Source organism: Aulonocara stuartgranti (assembly GCF_965226115.1).
Source record: "Aulonocara stuartgranti genome assembly, chromosome: 17".
NCBI lineage: Eukaryota > Metazoa > Chordata > Actinopteri > Cichliformes > Cichlidae > Aulonocara > Aulonocara stuartgranti.
This window is the reverse complement of record NC_138953.1, coordinates 14,315,434-14,331,893: the sequence shown is the minus strand read 5'-3', so window position 1 is coordinate 14,331,893 and position 16,460 is coordinate 14,315,434.

The following is a 16,460-nucleotide window of genomic DNA, read 5'->3' as shown; positions in this document are numbered from 1 at the left end:
CGCCCTCCTTTTAACAGTTTTTATTCTAGCTGTCTTATACTATTGCTCTGACAGACTGTGAAGCACTTTGGTCAACTTTGTTGTATTATTATGTGCTATAGAAATAAATTTTGATTTGATGTTGATGTGCATTTGATTTAAAAAGAAAAGGACCCATGAAGAATTTTTGCTCCTTTGTATGTTTTCCACATGTAAGCTGAATTAATCTTGATTTGTTTTCAAAGAAGTAACTGCAAAGACACTTTGTCTACTCTTATAGACACATATAACTAGATATATATGCTAATACCACTTAACCAAATGAAATCATATAATTGACCAGAACAGTTTAACCTTTGAACAATGAATTACTGTGTCTGTGCTTCATATGCAAAGCATTTACATAAGACTGCATAATTTAACTGCACCCTTTTTCATTGTGCTACTAAATCCTCCTCATCTACCCCAGTGCCATTTGTGTTCACAGACACTGAACATACAAAAGTGGACCACCGGATTGTTTTTCTTCTCTTTATCAGAGGGTGTGAAATAAATGTAGGTGGCCAATCTTCAGCCCATCAAGGGGGAGAAGATCAAACCTAAATAGAAAGAGAGCAGCAGGAGGAAAACCTTTAAAAATTATGATAATAATCACAGACACATAAATCTCAGTTGGTCATAATGGAAATTCCAGACAAAAGGAAATTGGTACCTTGGTTTAATAAATGAATGCTGACTGATTCAGACCTCTTTTCATATGGAACATATAATTAAAAGAATATATATATATATATATTCCGCAGGGGCGTGCTGGGTGTTATATATATATATATATATAAACGCCCCTGCGGGCGGTTTATCCTTCAAGCTCGGGTCCTCTACCAGAGGCCTGGGAGCTTGAGGGTCCTGCGCAGTATCTTAGCTGTTCCCAGGACTGCGCTCTTCTGGACAGAGATCTCCGATGTTGTTCCCGGGATCTGCTGGAGCCACTCGCCTAGCTTGGGAGTCACCGCACCTAGTGCTCCGATTACCACGGGGACCACCGTTACCTTCACCCTCCACATCCTCTCGAGCTCTTCTCTGAGCCCTTGGTATTTCTCCAGCTTCTCGTGTTCCTTCTTCCTGATATTGCTGTCATTCGGAACCGCTACATCGATCACTACGGCCGTCTTCTTCTGTTTGTCTACCACCACTATGTCCGGTTGGTTAGCCACCACCATTTTGTCCGTCTGTATCTGGAAGTCCCACAGGATCTTAGCTCGGTCATTCTCCACCACCCTTGGGGGCATCTCCCATTTTGACCTCGGGACTTCCAGGTTATACTCGGCACAGATGTTCCTGTACACTATGCCGGCCACTTGGTTATGGCGTTCCATGTATGCCTTGCCTGCTAGCATCTTGCACCCTGCTGTTATGTGCTGCATTGTCTCTGGGGCATCTTTACACAGCCTGCACCTGGGGTCTTGCCTGGTGTGATAGACCCCAGCCTCTATGGATCTTGTGCTCAGAGCTTGTTCTTGTGCTGCCATGATTAGTGCCTCTGTGCTGTCTTTCAGTCCAGCTTTGTCCAACCACTGGTAGGATTTCTGGATATCAGCCACCTCCTCTATCTGCCGGTGGTACATACCGTGCAGGGGCCTGTCCTTCCATGATGGTTCCTCGTCTCCCTCCTCTTTCTTGGGTTTCTGCTTCCTGAGGTATTCAGTGAGCACTCGGTCAGTTGGGGCCATCTTCCCAATGTATTCTTGGATGTTCGTTGCCTCATCCTGGACTGTGGTGCTGACACTCACCAGTCCCCGGCCCCCTTCCTTCCGCTTAGCGTACAGCCTCAGGGTGCTGGACTTGGGGTGAAACCCTCCATGCACGGTAAGGAGCTTTCTTGTCTTTATGTCAGTGGCTTCTATCTCCTCCTTTGGCCAGCCTATTACCCCAGCAGGGTACCTGATCACGGGCAGGGCGTATGTGTTGATGGCCCGGATCTTGTTCTTACCATTCAGCTGACTCCTCAGGACTTGCCTGACCCTCTGCAGGTACTTGGTGGTTGCAGCCTTTCTAGCGGCCTCTTCATGGTTCCCATTTGCCTGCGGGATCCCCAGGTACTTGTACCTGTCCTCTATGTCTGCAATGTTGCCTTCTGGTAGTTCAATCCCCTCAGTTCTGACTACCTTCCCTCTCTTTGTTACCATTCGACTACACTTCTCCAGTCCGAACGACATTCCAATGTTATTGCTGTATAGCCTGGTAGTGTGGATCAGTGAATCGATGTCTCGTTCACTCTTGGCATACAGCTTGATGTCATCCATGTACAGGAGGTGGCTGACAACTGCTCCGTTCCGTAGTCGGTATCCGTAGCCAGTCTTGTTAATGATCTCACTGAGGGGGTTCAGGCCTATGCAGAACAGCAGTGGGGACAGAGCATCTCCTTGGTAGATCCCGCACTTGATGGTGACTTGTGCTATGGGCTTGGAGTTGGCCTCTAGTGTTGTACGCCACAACCCTATTGAGTTCCTGATGAAGGCTCTTAGGGTCCTGTTGATCTTGTACAATTCTAGGCATTCCAGTATCCATCTGTGGGGCATTGAGTCATAGGCCTTCTTGTAATCAATCCAGGCAGTGCACAGGTTGGTCAGTCTGGTCTTGCAGTCTCGGCTGATTGTTCTGTCTACCAGTAGCTGGTGTTTTGCGCCTCTGGTATTCTTGCCAATTCCTTTCTGTGTCCCGCTCATGTATTGACCCATGTGCCTGTTCATCTTAGCCGATATGATGCCGGACAGGAGCTTCCATGTAGTACCGAGGCAGGTTATTGGTCGGTAGTTGGATGGGACCGGTCCCTTCTTGGGGTCCTTGGGGATCAGGACCGTTCGACCTTCGGTTAGCCATTCCGGGTGTCTCTCGTTAACTAGCAGCTGGTTCATTTGTGCTGCCAGACGCTCGTGGAGTGCAGTCAGCTTCTTTAGCCAGTAGGCGTGAACCATGTCGGGCCCTGGTGCTGTCCAACTCTTCATACTGGAGACCCTTTCTTGGATATCTGCCACTGTGATGGTTACTGGACCCTGTTCAGGGAGGTCGCTGTGGTCTGCCCTCAGTGGTGGTGGTGGTGCTTTCTTATTATTATTGTTCCCTTGCCACTGAGATATATATATATATATATATATATATATATATATATATATATATATATATTTTTTTTTTTTTTTTTTTTTTTTTTTTTTTTTTCTTGGATTGTTTTCTCTTTCTTCTCTCTGAGCTGAAAAAGAGGATGCGAGGCTGGTTGGGGGTATGAAATGGAGTGCAGAGGGTAGAATCAGTAACTGTAACCCCAAGGGAGCCTCAGACCATTGGACCTGATTCCCAGGCCATCTCATCGTTGCTAGCACGGCTGTGATTTAAGAGGAAAGCAGTGTCAAAGCACCCATAAATCCTGTGTATGCCGAACGCGTACCAATCTCAATCTGTCAGTGAGACACTGGTCAGCTGGTAAATACTTCTTCATGTGATCACACACATGTGATCACACACATGGGAACACACACGCACACACAGAGTTTTGTTTGTGTGCATGAATATCTACTTTCCCAGTTCTACATGAGGAAGCTGCTCTTGCTGACGAGGCAGGTCTGCAAGATGAGTGGTAAATGCATAGATGTGCAAACACACTCACATACTGCATATGTTACTGTATGGGCATTTTAATGGCTGTTATCTTTACGGCAAAAACAAGGAAGATCAAGGCACATAATGACAGCCAAAGGAGTATCGTTTAATGAGAGGAGTTATTGTTGGTTAAACTGCAATTACTAAAACCACCTCTACATATACACAAGTCTGCCTATTGCACACCATCATGTAGCTGATAGTCAAGAGTAGACATTCTAGCAATGGAGGGGCGTCAGACTCATTTTGGTTCATGGACCAAATACATCCCATCATGAAATCATTTAATGACACATTGATTTAAACAATCAATAATGAACAACCGGAGATCTTTTAAAAAATAAGAACAGTTTTGGAAATATGTCGATTTTCCCACTTTCAGTTACTCAACTGTCATTACAAGGGGACACAGTGGTAAAATAAGGAAACATTGAGCATATCTCCTTGCATTAGCAGCTTTTTAAAACTTTTCTTGTTGTTCAATAATTTTGACTTCTGGCTTAAAAGGAAAACTTATCAGGCAGCACTCTAATGACATGATCCGTTCTTAACAACATGTAACACAGTGCTTTCTCGTATAAAGAAAAATCCAAAAATTGAATCCTCTGTCTTTATGACTTTCTTACTTTGCAAACCGAACCTGTGGGCCAGATAGGACCTTTTGTTAACACCCCTACTTTAGTGCATTTACCACCATTCATTTGTCAGTTGACAGAATAAAAATTTTAATTAACGAAACACTCACTTATGGTTTTTCCACTCTTAAACGAATCTCACTGACAGCCCATGGGTTCTGGTCATCACATTACTGCTAGTCTGTTCCTATGCTGTATTTCAAATAATTTCTGGACTTGCTCAAAAACCACAACGTAAATGTAGACAATGACACCTGTTTTAAAATCAAAACAAAACAAACATTGGTTTTATTTTAATTTTCCTCAATAAGCTAAAACAGGAGCAACCCAAAAAAGACTAAAAGCAAGAAGGGATGTCCCCCAAAACTAATTTCACACATGTCTTTAACCACACCTAACCAGGTGTAGTCAATCCGCAATTAAAACCAGACAACACCTGAACATTGTTGCATTGGCACTGCAAAGAGTGCATGTGTTGCAGAGCGGCGTGACACTGAGTGGATGCCATCTTCACAATGCAATGAAAATAGTCAGACCAGCAGATATATTTTAGGCAGCAGAAGTATGCGTTCTTCTGCATTAATGATGATGATGGCGTGATGTCATGCATCATATTTACCATATTGGATGTGATATGACCACTGGTTGGTTGGGGAAAAAAAAGTGTAGTCTCTGACTGGTTGACAGTAGTTCCTGTGGGTTACTTGCTTTCACAAGGTGAATCGAACACAAAAAACAAAACAAAAACAATACCAACATGTTTCCAAAGATACAACTTTTACTTTAAAAGGGAAATGACTGCCATTTCTGTTCAATGTTACACTTTTCACAATTCACTACAGCTTTAAGAATAGCTGGCCAGTGTTTGGAGACTACTCCATCATTTCCATTCAAACTACAAGTCAGGGAATACAAACTTTTCCTTCACGATTGATGGTTACCAGATGGTCGTGGACCAGTCTGAGGCTCTATTTGCTTGATCCTACATTGTCACATATCCAAAATGGTTGACAACTTAATATAACATGGTTAGTGGTTGTGTGTCTGCAAAACCATTCAATAACCAATTCATTACATGTGTTCAAGCATGTTGAATTGGTGAATGCACAGTCAGAAGTTCGACAGCTGTTTGCAGAAACCTGATGCATGATAATCCTGTAAAATTCATGAACTGCACAAATTCTACTTATTCACAGAATATTCACAGAACCACATGCAGAACTGCAGTCCACCTCAATACAAATACTCAATACTGGTAGTACTAATGGTCTGGACAATAGGTCTGGTGAGATTCAAATGCAGGACTCAAACTAGAGCAAGTCAAAGACAATTTATTAACTCACTCACACCCACGCTCAGACGGGGTCACAATGACACAACAGCCAGGAAACTTCAACTATAACCTCAATAACCATTGCCTGAGGCCTCAAGGCTGCTATCACACAGTTAACAGTTGTGCCACACACTGAACTCAGGGTCTTTGTCCCTCATCTTTAATTTAATCCAAAGTCCATCTGTAGACATGCATAAACAAACATGCCATGTCCTCACAGTCAGATGTATATAGAGACATTCTCGTGTAGATCAATAACCCTCATAGATTGTCAATTACGCTCTGGAAGTGGAATGAATGGGATTTGCATATATATGGAGCCAGGTTTACCCATGCGCTCACAGGACATCTTGAAACTGCTGCCCTCAGCATGCTGACCCCCATTTGGGAGGAGGGAGGAGGATAGGAGGTGACAGGAGCTGGAACAGCAACACCTGGGATATTATAGTGCAAATCCTCATTATGCAGTAGACCAACATTATGATTCCATCAAACTCATGGTAATCAAATTGCTATGAATGTAGCGTGTTAGAAAAAAAATGACTGCATGAACATGATTCTGTGATTTACTTCAGAATGTGGGAAACAATTTGTGATTTCGCCATAAATTACACATCAAAAATAAGGGAAGACGTCAAAGATAAGGCAGCTACTGCACTGTGGTACAGTTGTTAGAACTGCTGCTTCACAGCAACAGGGATCCAGGTTCAAAAGTAGTGCCCTTCTGTGGTGTTTGCCTGTATGTAATGTGGCTCTTTTCCAGCCTTTTTGGTTTCCCCTGCCATCTAAATACATAATATGTTAATGCTTTCTATCTGGGCCAAGGACCCTCACACTTCTATTGGGTTTAAAAGAAACAACAATATGACTTAACAGACTTGATCAGAGCTGAATTGGGTCACTTTATTCAGTTCCAAGCCATTTTTAAAGAAGGTCATTAGTTTAAACATGCAGTAGAGTAGGAAAAAAAGTACAACTATGCTAACACGGACACATCACGTGACGCGGGTGCAGAATTATCCTTATTTATATATCTGGCCTTGCTGCCAGATGGTTCCTTGCTAAAATAGGGAGTTTTAGTCTACCTACCCCTCTCTTTTTTTAATTGGCTGCCTTTTATAAACAAAAGGTTTGAATTCAATTCAGTTTTATTTATACGCCAAATCAGGGGAAAGTAAGTCTCCAGTCTGAGAGCGAAGTGCTTAGTAGAACTGATTAATGGAAAACCTTTTACTATTGTGTTGCATAGCTGACATGGCTAGTTACAAGGAACTATTTTAGAGCCCCATCAGAGACCCATGTTGTGCTTAGAAAGATAGGGTATTCAGTGTGAGAGATTGTAAGGACACAATCCCTAACATGCTGTTAACTACCCCCTTCAGAGGGCAGTACAAACTGGCTCTAACAAACACATAAAAAGGAGTGAGAGGCCCCAGTGCAGAACTGTGCAAAAAGACAAATATCTCAGTGTGTAGTTTAAGACAAACAGGTTTAAGACAAAAAAGTAGTACTCAGCACTAACCAGTGTCAGCATCAACAGTGAAGAGATGATTTCAGCTGCTGATCTTCATGGCATTATTGCCAAGAAAAAGCAATATGTCACAGAGTGGCCAATAAAAAGAATGACCGAGATGGGCAAAAGAGCAGAGACATTGGAAGACTGGAAAAAGGTGCTGTGGACAGATGAGATCAAGTTTGAGATCTTGGGATCAAACAGAACTTTTCTGAGATGCACAAAAAAAAGATGCAAGAACATGACTTAACAGCATCAGTCAAGCATGGTGGAGGCACCATGATGGTGTGAGGGTGTTTTGAAGGTGGTAAAATGGGAGATTTGTAGAGTGGAAGGGATTTTGAGCAAGGAAAGCTATGACAAGGTCTTTGCAACACTATGCCATGGAATGTCTCGGGCTGACAGCCAAACCTTTTGCCCTGGTCGATACTCGGGGGGCCAGAATGCTGTGGCGGTTTGTGAAAAGCTGGTGACGCTCCCTGGTCCTGATAAGGGCTTGATGTATCTTGCACCATGTGGATTGGCAGCACTGAAGATGTCACTGTACGGAGGGGACAGCAAGGCTGAGTTCACTTTCTGGGAAAAGGGGGGGCTGGTAACCGAGGGAGCTTTCAAAGGGGATAACCCTGTAGCGGAGGAGGTAAGGGAGTTATGTGCATATTCAATCCATGGTAGCTTAGTGACCCAAGAGGTGGGATTCTGGGAGACCGTGCAGTGGAGTGCTGACTCCAGCTTCTGGTTTAGTCTCTCTGTCAGTCCATTAGTCTGCAGGTGGAAACCAGAGCTTAGATTAACTTTGGCACCGAGGGCAGGACAAAAAGTCCTCCATACTTGTGAGGTGAACTGGGGTCCCTGGTCAGAGGGTCTCGAGGGGAATTCCATGGAGTCTGAATACGTTGTCGACCAGATTCTGGGCTGTTTCAGAAGTGGTAGGTAATTTTTCTAGAGCAATGAAGTGGGCAGCTTTTGAGAATCTGTCTGCTATTGTGAGGATGACACTTTTCCCGGAGGAACTAGGGAGACCAGTAACAAAATCTAATGTAATATGAGACCAGGGCTGGTGTGGTGTAGTGAGTGGATGAAGGAGACCTGACGGATGCTTAGTGGAGGACTTTTTGCAAGCAAAGGTGGAGCAGGTAGACACATATTCCTTTACATCTTTATGTAGCAACCTCCACCAAAAATGACGTCTGAGCAAGGTGATAGTTCTACTCACGTTTGGGTGGCACAAGAACTGTGCGGCGTAGGCTCAGTGGATGACTGCTCCCCGAGCGGCGTTGGGCACGAAGGACAGCCCAGGTGGACAATTTGCAAGACAAAATGAACTGCAGCTAGCGATCTTTTTCCTAGCCCAGTCAGTGTGAGGGGTGTGCTTTTGTAACCAGGGAAACCCAAGGATGAGAAGAGTGTCAGGGGAGGGAAATGTGAAAAAGGAGAATGCTTCATTGTGATTACTGCATGCGATTAGCTTTACTGGTGCTGCGAATACCCGATTGTTAAGGGTCGCGGGGTCTTTTGGGCTAACTGGACAGCTCGCGATGCGGTGACCTAGTTTCCCACAGTACAGGCACTCCCTGGCCTCAACACAGTATTCTCGTTCCTCTGGCGAGAGCTGTGACCTGCCGATCTGCATGGTGCATGGGTTCCAGTGGTGGAGACGGAGAGCAGCTTCCCACGGGAATAGACTCTGGGAGAGGTATAGGTGACGCTGAAATGTATGCGGAGTGGAACAGGGGCTTGAAGCATCACTCAGCCTCTCTTTCCCCCAGCTGATTATCGGGTCTGAGAGCGACGATTGCCGAAATATAGCAGGTCCTGCCTATAAGATATATCCTCTAGATGGTCTCACTGGGATGCATCTTCAGTGATGTTGCTGGGGTTATTGAGTGTTTCAGGTGTTTTAGGCACCTTCACCTAAGTGAGCTGATGTTGATTAACCTCTGACTTGTGTCCTAGCAGCAGCTACCAACACATCAGCCCCCTGCAGCTTCACTCACACAATTATTGGCTGCCTCCTTTCCTCTCCTGCAGGTCAAAGTGCAGTTTCCAGTTGGAGGGTGTAGAGGGAAGAACCATTCTTGCTTTTCGTCCACAAAGGAGGTCTTTTTTATACCAGCACTCCACATCTTACTATTCGTCACTGATTGAAGAAATTAGAACAACCCTAGGTTTCTCTTCAGCACTGTAGCCAGGCTGACAAAAAGTCAGAGCACCGTTGAGCCAACCATCCCTTTAACGTTAACTAATAATGAATTCTTGAACTTCATAACAAATAAATTTTTAATTATTAGCAAAAAAATTACCCATAATAAAACAAGGTCAACAAATAATCAGGCACCATCTTATCTTAATGACCTTGTAGTACCATATCACCCTATTAGAGCACTTTGCTCTCGCACTGCAGGCTTACTTGTTGTTCCTACAGTATTTAAAGGTAGAATGGGAGGGAGAGCCTTCAGTTTTCAGGCCCCTTTTTTATGGAACCAGCTTCCAGTTTGGATTCAGGAGACAGATGCTATCTCTACTTTTAAGATTAAGCTTAAAACTTTCCTTTTTGCTAAAACATATAGTTAGGGCTGGACCAGGTGACCCTGAATCCTCCCTTAGTTATGTTGCTGTTAACCATTCCTCGCTGTCGGTCCCCTGACCATGCATTGAATCGTACTTGTTATTAATCTCTGTCTCTCCTCCACAGCATGTCTTCTATCCTGTCTTCCTTCTCTCTCCCCAACTGGTTGCAGCAGATGGCCGTCCTTCTCTGAACCTGGTTCTGCAGGATATTTCTTCCTGTTAAAAGAGAGTTTTTCTTCCCACTGTCGCCAAAGTGCTTGCTCATAGGGGGTCATTTGATTGTTGGGTTTTCTCTGTATGTATTATTGTAGGGTTTACCCTACAATATAAAGCGCCTTGAGGAGACTATTGTTGTGATTTGGCGCTGTATAAATAAAATTGAATTGAACTGAACTGGGTAAACCAGATGACAACGAATATACTTTTGTTTACAGAACAGAGTATGCTAACCGAGAGTGACTGCCAAAGGAACATATACAATAGGAGTATTTGTAGTGTCTGCTTTCAGAGGCAGAGGGCCTGAAAACGACATGTTTAGAAGGTAAACTTCCATCTACACAACTTGACTTGTGCCCATTTCTACCCACTTCAAAGCCAAATGCTGAATCAGAAAACAATTTAACATGAACAAAAGCCCAGATGAAAATATGTCTAACAGCTTAATTTAAAACAATATATTTAAATTCAAAATAATATATTTTAATCTTGTGGTTGTTCCTTGGATTTAGCTAGAAAACAAACATGATTGAACCTTTACTATTAAAACACAGAATGATACCACAAAGGAGCATAACTGACACCTTAAAAGGAGAGATAAGACGGGGGTTAAGAAGGGGTAAAGAAACACAGACTAGAGGTAAAGCAACAAGAGACGCACAAGGGAAACAAACCTAAAACAAAACAGGAAGGGAACACAAAAGAAGACAAGGAAAATGACAGACACAAACAGGTGAATATAAACAATAAATGACCTAAACCTCGTACTGTAAAACGATCTCAGGAAACAAATAGACATTTTATTCAGGTAAAACACGTAATCCAACACAACAGCAAAAAATAAAGTACAGAGCAACCAAACAGAAAAATAGTCCAGGGATGAGAGTAGAAATTCAACATGGTACAACAGAGAACAAAACCAAACTGATCCTTTAAATAGACACATGCAGCAATTAAGGGAAGTGGACACAGGAGGGTGATGAGACACAGCTCAAACTAATCAAAGACAATGAGGGCAGGGGAACAAAACGAAATATCATGCACACAAAGCAGGCGATTAACAAAAAGAAAAAGGAAATAGCACAAACATGACAACACCACACACAAAGAATGAGATCATGGACGTGCGAGAAAGAAAAACAAAAAAAACAGACAGTATCTACAAAAAAACCAAGAAGCATTCTGAGTGCTCAAACCTCTGTCAAGGCAGCTCACTCTCTGAGCAGTATTTACTTTTAAGGGAATAGTCTTGTATTTACTATATATTCCTTTTCTTTGTCCTTTTTAAATGTACTATAAGAAGTTTGCAGTGCAATAAAAAGAAGTGTCAAGTGTATTACACTTTGAGTACATTTGTTATTCTATTTTATTATTTTTTGGCTATATTATGGCTTTATTACATGTATAGCATTAACTTATTGCTTAATAAATTTGTTACAAAGTTACAAAGTTTGTTCACTCTACAAAGCTCTATTACTTTGTAGCTTTTCAAGCTGTCATGTTTACAGACCGAATAATTTAATGCATGCAAACACTAACAAAACATAATCTCCTAGGTAATTAGATTACAAATGGTGGTAAAACTAAGAAAACCAGAGGATATAAATATGGAAAAACTGAACCGGGAATGTCATTAAGAACACAGAAATTAATACACTATAAGCAATAAACAAACCAAAAGTGGATAGAAAATCATAACAAATAGACTTTAAAAGTCAATAATTCAGAATGCAGAGTCAAAGAGCCAGGACAATAAGTTACAAATAAGTTCCATTTCAGTTTGCTTTACAAAAAAAAATCTCATGTAATAAATACAGTCTAAAATCACAAAAGTTCTACTAAAGACAAGACACAAATTTGAGAATCTGAGATCAGAATATTGCGACATGCAGTAAAAATGTATCTATTTGACAACTTCAGGTGTGATATTTCAATCACTGACAAAAAAGGCAGGCTGATCCTGTTGACACACCTTCCGCTCTGGTTTGAGTTGTACATGCAGCTTACATTTCTTCTTCCTTCCTTTCTTCTGCTGTTAGTTTAAGCTGGCCTGGGTGATCATTCATCTATCGTGGTGTGTGTGTCTGTAGGTGTGCGTGTGTGTATTTCTGTGTACCTGAGTCACTACAGAGGCATCAGGGGCCAATTAGCAGGGTGGATTATGTGTCTGAACTCTGCTCCAGAGGGAGGGAGCCAAACCACAGTGTGAGGAGGGGTTGTGAGGGGGGCTCACCGCATGGAGCCACAAAAATTACACCCGCACCAAACACATCACTTCACTATACCAGTAATGGACTAGCTGTCATCACAGCAGTGTATGTGAGTGACAGATGTGATATCTGTCGGTTGTTCAGAGCTGCAAACGCGTGTATATTTACACTGCTGTATGAATGTGTGCAGGTGACAGACAAAGATGAACAGGGAAACAGGCAACAGATAAACATCACTTTAAAACCACTTGATTAATGCTTTTGTTACAATAAAGTGCATTAGTTTTTAAAAATGCAATATCCATCAATTATATAATTACCTTTTTGAAGAAACGTTCCAAACAATAGTTAAAGACCCTGTAATAATATTCAGTGTCTGGAATGGAACTTTTTTCCTTTTAGACATTGTATAAGCTGGATGACATAATCAAAAAAATAAAACAAATTAATCATGAATTAATTAATCAATAATTAATCATTAGCTCCATCTCTAAACGGCACCTATGGACTCTCCTAAACAATCAGCCAGGTGTGTTCACTGCTACAAAGGTGTCTTCATTTTACAGCAGAAATAAAACTGGAATGCGGCCTGGATGAAATATTTGACTCTGCTTTATATTTTTTTGTTGTAACTGTTTCTTTTTCCTTTTGTTGTGTTAAACAAAAGAAACACATGTTTTCATTTCAATAATCTTTACTACGTACAAATAGTATTTTTTCCCTAAACCGGTATAAATTACTGATGTGATATTCATTTTACTTCAGTGTTGTGATATTTGTTAGCTTCCCATGTACTTGACTTTATAATAAACAGTGACACAATATAATGCACAATAGGTGATGAAATCCCAAACATATAAGTGAAACTTTCACTCTAAAGGCAAAAGCATAATCAAGAGGATTTAATGAGAATTATTGAAGTATGCTGACAATGGCCATTATATTTAAAAAATAAATAAATAAAATTGTGACAGCATGTAATAACAGCACTTATGATATTGTCACTGATTGTGTAATTTGTCTTGTATTTCTATTATATCTAGTATTTTGAGTATCATTAAATAAAATTATGCAGAAATTTCACTGATAATTAGTAAACGTTTTTTTTTTAAAAAAACTCTGTCTTTTAATTTAATGTCCATGTCAGTTAATTCAACCACATCCCAATTACTGAACAAATCGTACATATATGTCATACGATACTGAAATAAAAGTTGTAGTTGTCTGTAGTCATTTTTAGCTAGATATCACAATAACATATTTATGATTTCATACACCCACATAATTGTGCAATAAAAAGCTGATGTGAAGTAAAGTGCAATTACAGCTGTCAGTGAAGTTACAGTATTACAAAGTCAACAAGTAGTGAAAGCAAACCTTTAACATTAGAAAATTTGAATTTACAAGATTGTGACTGCTTTTGGATCATAGTGTGTATTCCACATGATATAAAAAAGTGAAGAGTTTTACACAGTTAAAAATGTCAAATATGTAAATATACAATTCTTTTTTTAAGGTACACCACTTTCCTTTTTTGTGACACTTTTGTTTCAAATTGCTTTTTCCCAGGATGTGCAGACATTTGGCACATGTACTGTGCAGTTCTCACTCAGAAAGCCATGCCGTTTTGGTGCAATTACACAGGCGGTGGTTTGTGCACCCATTTTGGATTGTGGGCAAAAAAAAAACAGTGCTTTTACAAACAGCTGTTGTTCTCCAACTCTAGGATGAGGGTTGAGGGCTGAAGGATCTGTGTGGTGTGAGCTGGTCTATGGGGACATGAAGCATTAGCTCGAGCATCAGCGTGTCCAATGGGATTGATCGATTTATTGTTGATTGCCATAGCGACTCCCAGAGTGTGTGGGTAATATCTCCATTCTTCTAAAGCTGTATTCACGTTAGTTACAACACAGCAGCAGAGTGAGCCATTTTTTATTTTATTTTTTTTGGTTTGGATTTGTTTTTTTTCTTTCCTTTCTGGATCATGAAACTAAAAACAAATTTATTTTCCAGCTGAAAAGCCACCTCCACACGAGGTTGACATTGTGTCAGAGTTGGTGTAATGTTGTGAGGATGCTACTGCTCTGTGGCAGCATCAAGCCAATACTCTTTCCCGTTAGGAGGTCCTGCTCAGTTAAATCTGTGCAGAGCAAGCAGACGGAATCAGACTCATGGTGTCGGGGGGAGTCAGGGGGTTAATATATGTGTCTGGGAGACAGTCTTTTCATCCCCCTCCTCTCCCCCATTTCTCTCTCATTCTCCCCATCTCGCCCTCCCTCCAGGCACACCCCTCACTCTCTATCCAGTCTGTTTCTTTTTGTCAGTGTTCCTGGGCTATGATGTAGGGAGGCACTTCACAGCCCAGGAACACACACACACACACACACACACACACACACACACACACACACACACACACACACACACACACACACACACAAACATAGTCACCATGGTGCATTAGACTGGTGATTTCCCCTCCTTCATGCCTATGCTATGGCCTTATTTATCATAATTCATCATTTTACCATACCCACTCCCCTCGCTATTCACATGGGCATTATCATATTGTGGTGTGGCTGCAGGGTACACAGCACAGAGGACTAATGTAAAAATGCGCAGTGTATCTGGATGAGAGTTCATCCCTCTAAATTCCCTCCTCCAAGAGCTTTTCAAAGCTTTACAACAAGACAGTTTTTTGTTGGGGAAATTTAGGTATGGACAACAATAAACCAAATCAGCTAAGGATATGTAAAGTATATTTCTGATCCTATAATATGCTGCCCCTCTATTCCTAGAGGGTTAGCCAGCGAGAGCATCCTTTGTGCCAATATGGAACTTTGAAGAATCACATGACACGTATGAAATTGTAAGCGGCAAAAATAAATTGTACTGTACAATAAAGGTCATTTCAGTAATTCTTCAGTATATTAAATTTGAAATATTACATGTCATTATTTATTTAAGAAAAAAGACTGATGATAAGATGCACTTGATTAGTTAATCATCAGCAACAACAACTATAAAGGCAGAATTTTTGTTTGCTGATATGGAGAATTCAGGTCTATCGTAACGTAATGCATTAAACATAATGTTATCAGGCAAGATAAGCAATGATCTTAAAGAAGAAATTGTTGCTCCCCATCACTCTGGAAAGGGTTTTATGGCCACAGCGATCATTTTTCAGCAAATTCCCCCCAGGGTCACACCGTGCAATGTGGAGAGAATTTGCAAAAAGCCAAAGAGCTACATTTCAGACTCTACAGGCCTCAAATAGCATGTGAAAAGTTAGAGTTCATGACAATACTATTAAAAAAACACTGAACAAGTATAGTTTATCTGGAAGCATTAGCAGGGGCAAGCTTCTTCTCTCTAAAAAGAACATGATAGCACAGCTTAGGTTTGTTCTTTGGACAGATGAGACCAAAGTGGAGAAAACGAGCCTTTTCCCTTACAGGACTTGTTTTTAATCAGCTAGACAGACTGCTAACTGACAGCATAGTAAGTAGCAAGCAGCTGCTCGTGACATGTTCAAGACGCTCTGGTTTCATATCGATGGACTGAGAGACTTGCACTTTAAAATTCTCTCCAGTGTCTCTTAACTATGGAGGTCGAGGTTCTTCATTTTGGCCTTACAATCGTGTAACTGTTACTGACAAAATTTCAATTTATGAAGTTTTAAAATTTAATTTGCATTAAGTTTTTTAGGTCATATAGGTCATTCTTTACTTTACACCGTCCTGGGAAATACTAAATTCACATTTTGGAGACAATTTTCAACTGTTTTCAAGCTTTCGAGGGAAAATAAACTCCACTGAATAAATTATCATCTTTCATTGTTAAACCAATGGAGAGTGCAGCAAAAATGTGGATTAGATTATTATCTCAGCTTCAGTAAAAATATACAGACGCTCTGAGCATTTTAATTCCCGATCCAACAGACCACGCAGACACATGCGTATAACCTCAGTATCACTTTGCTCTCCAGATCCTAATGAGAAGAGAAAAACCTAATTTGATCCATCTCAGCCCTTCACTCACCCTGCCTGCCCTCCCTCCCCCCTTCCCCGGCTGGTCATGGGCTATTCCCACTGCTCTGATTATTGTTAATCTCATCATATGTCTTTTTCCGCTCAATAAACCCCCCCTCCTCCATCAGTGCTCCCCATTTTCACTCAAATCAAATTGTTACCGAACATAACCTGCCTGAGCCCTGGCGTGCCGCTGCAGTAATGCAGTTTGTCATAATTAAGTGCCGGGCCTAATTAATTAAATGGTCAGAGGGCTAATCAGTGCATTCTGCAGCTGAACTGCTGCATGATGGGAAAGAAGTAGGGATGAATAGAGAC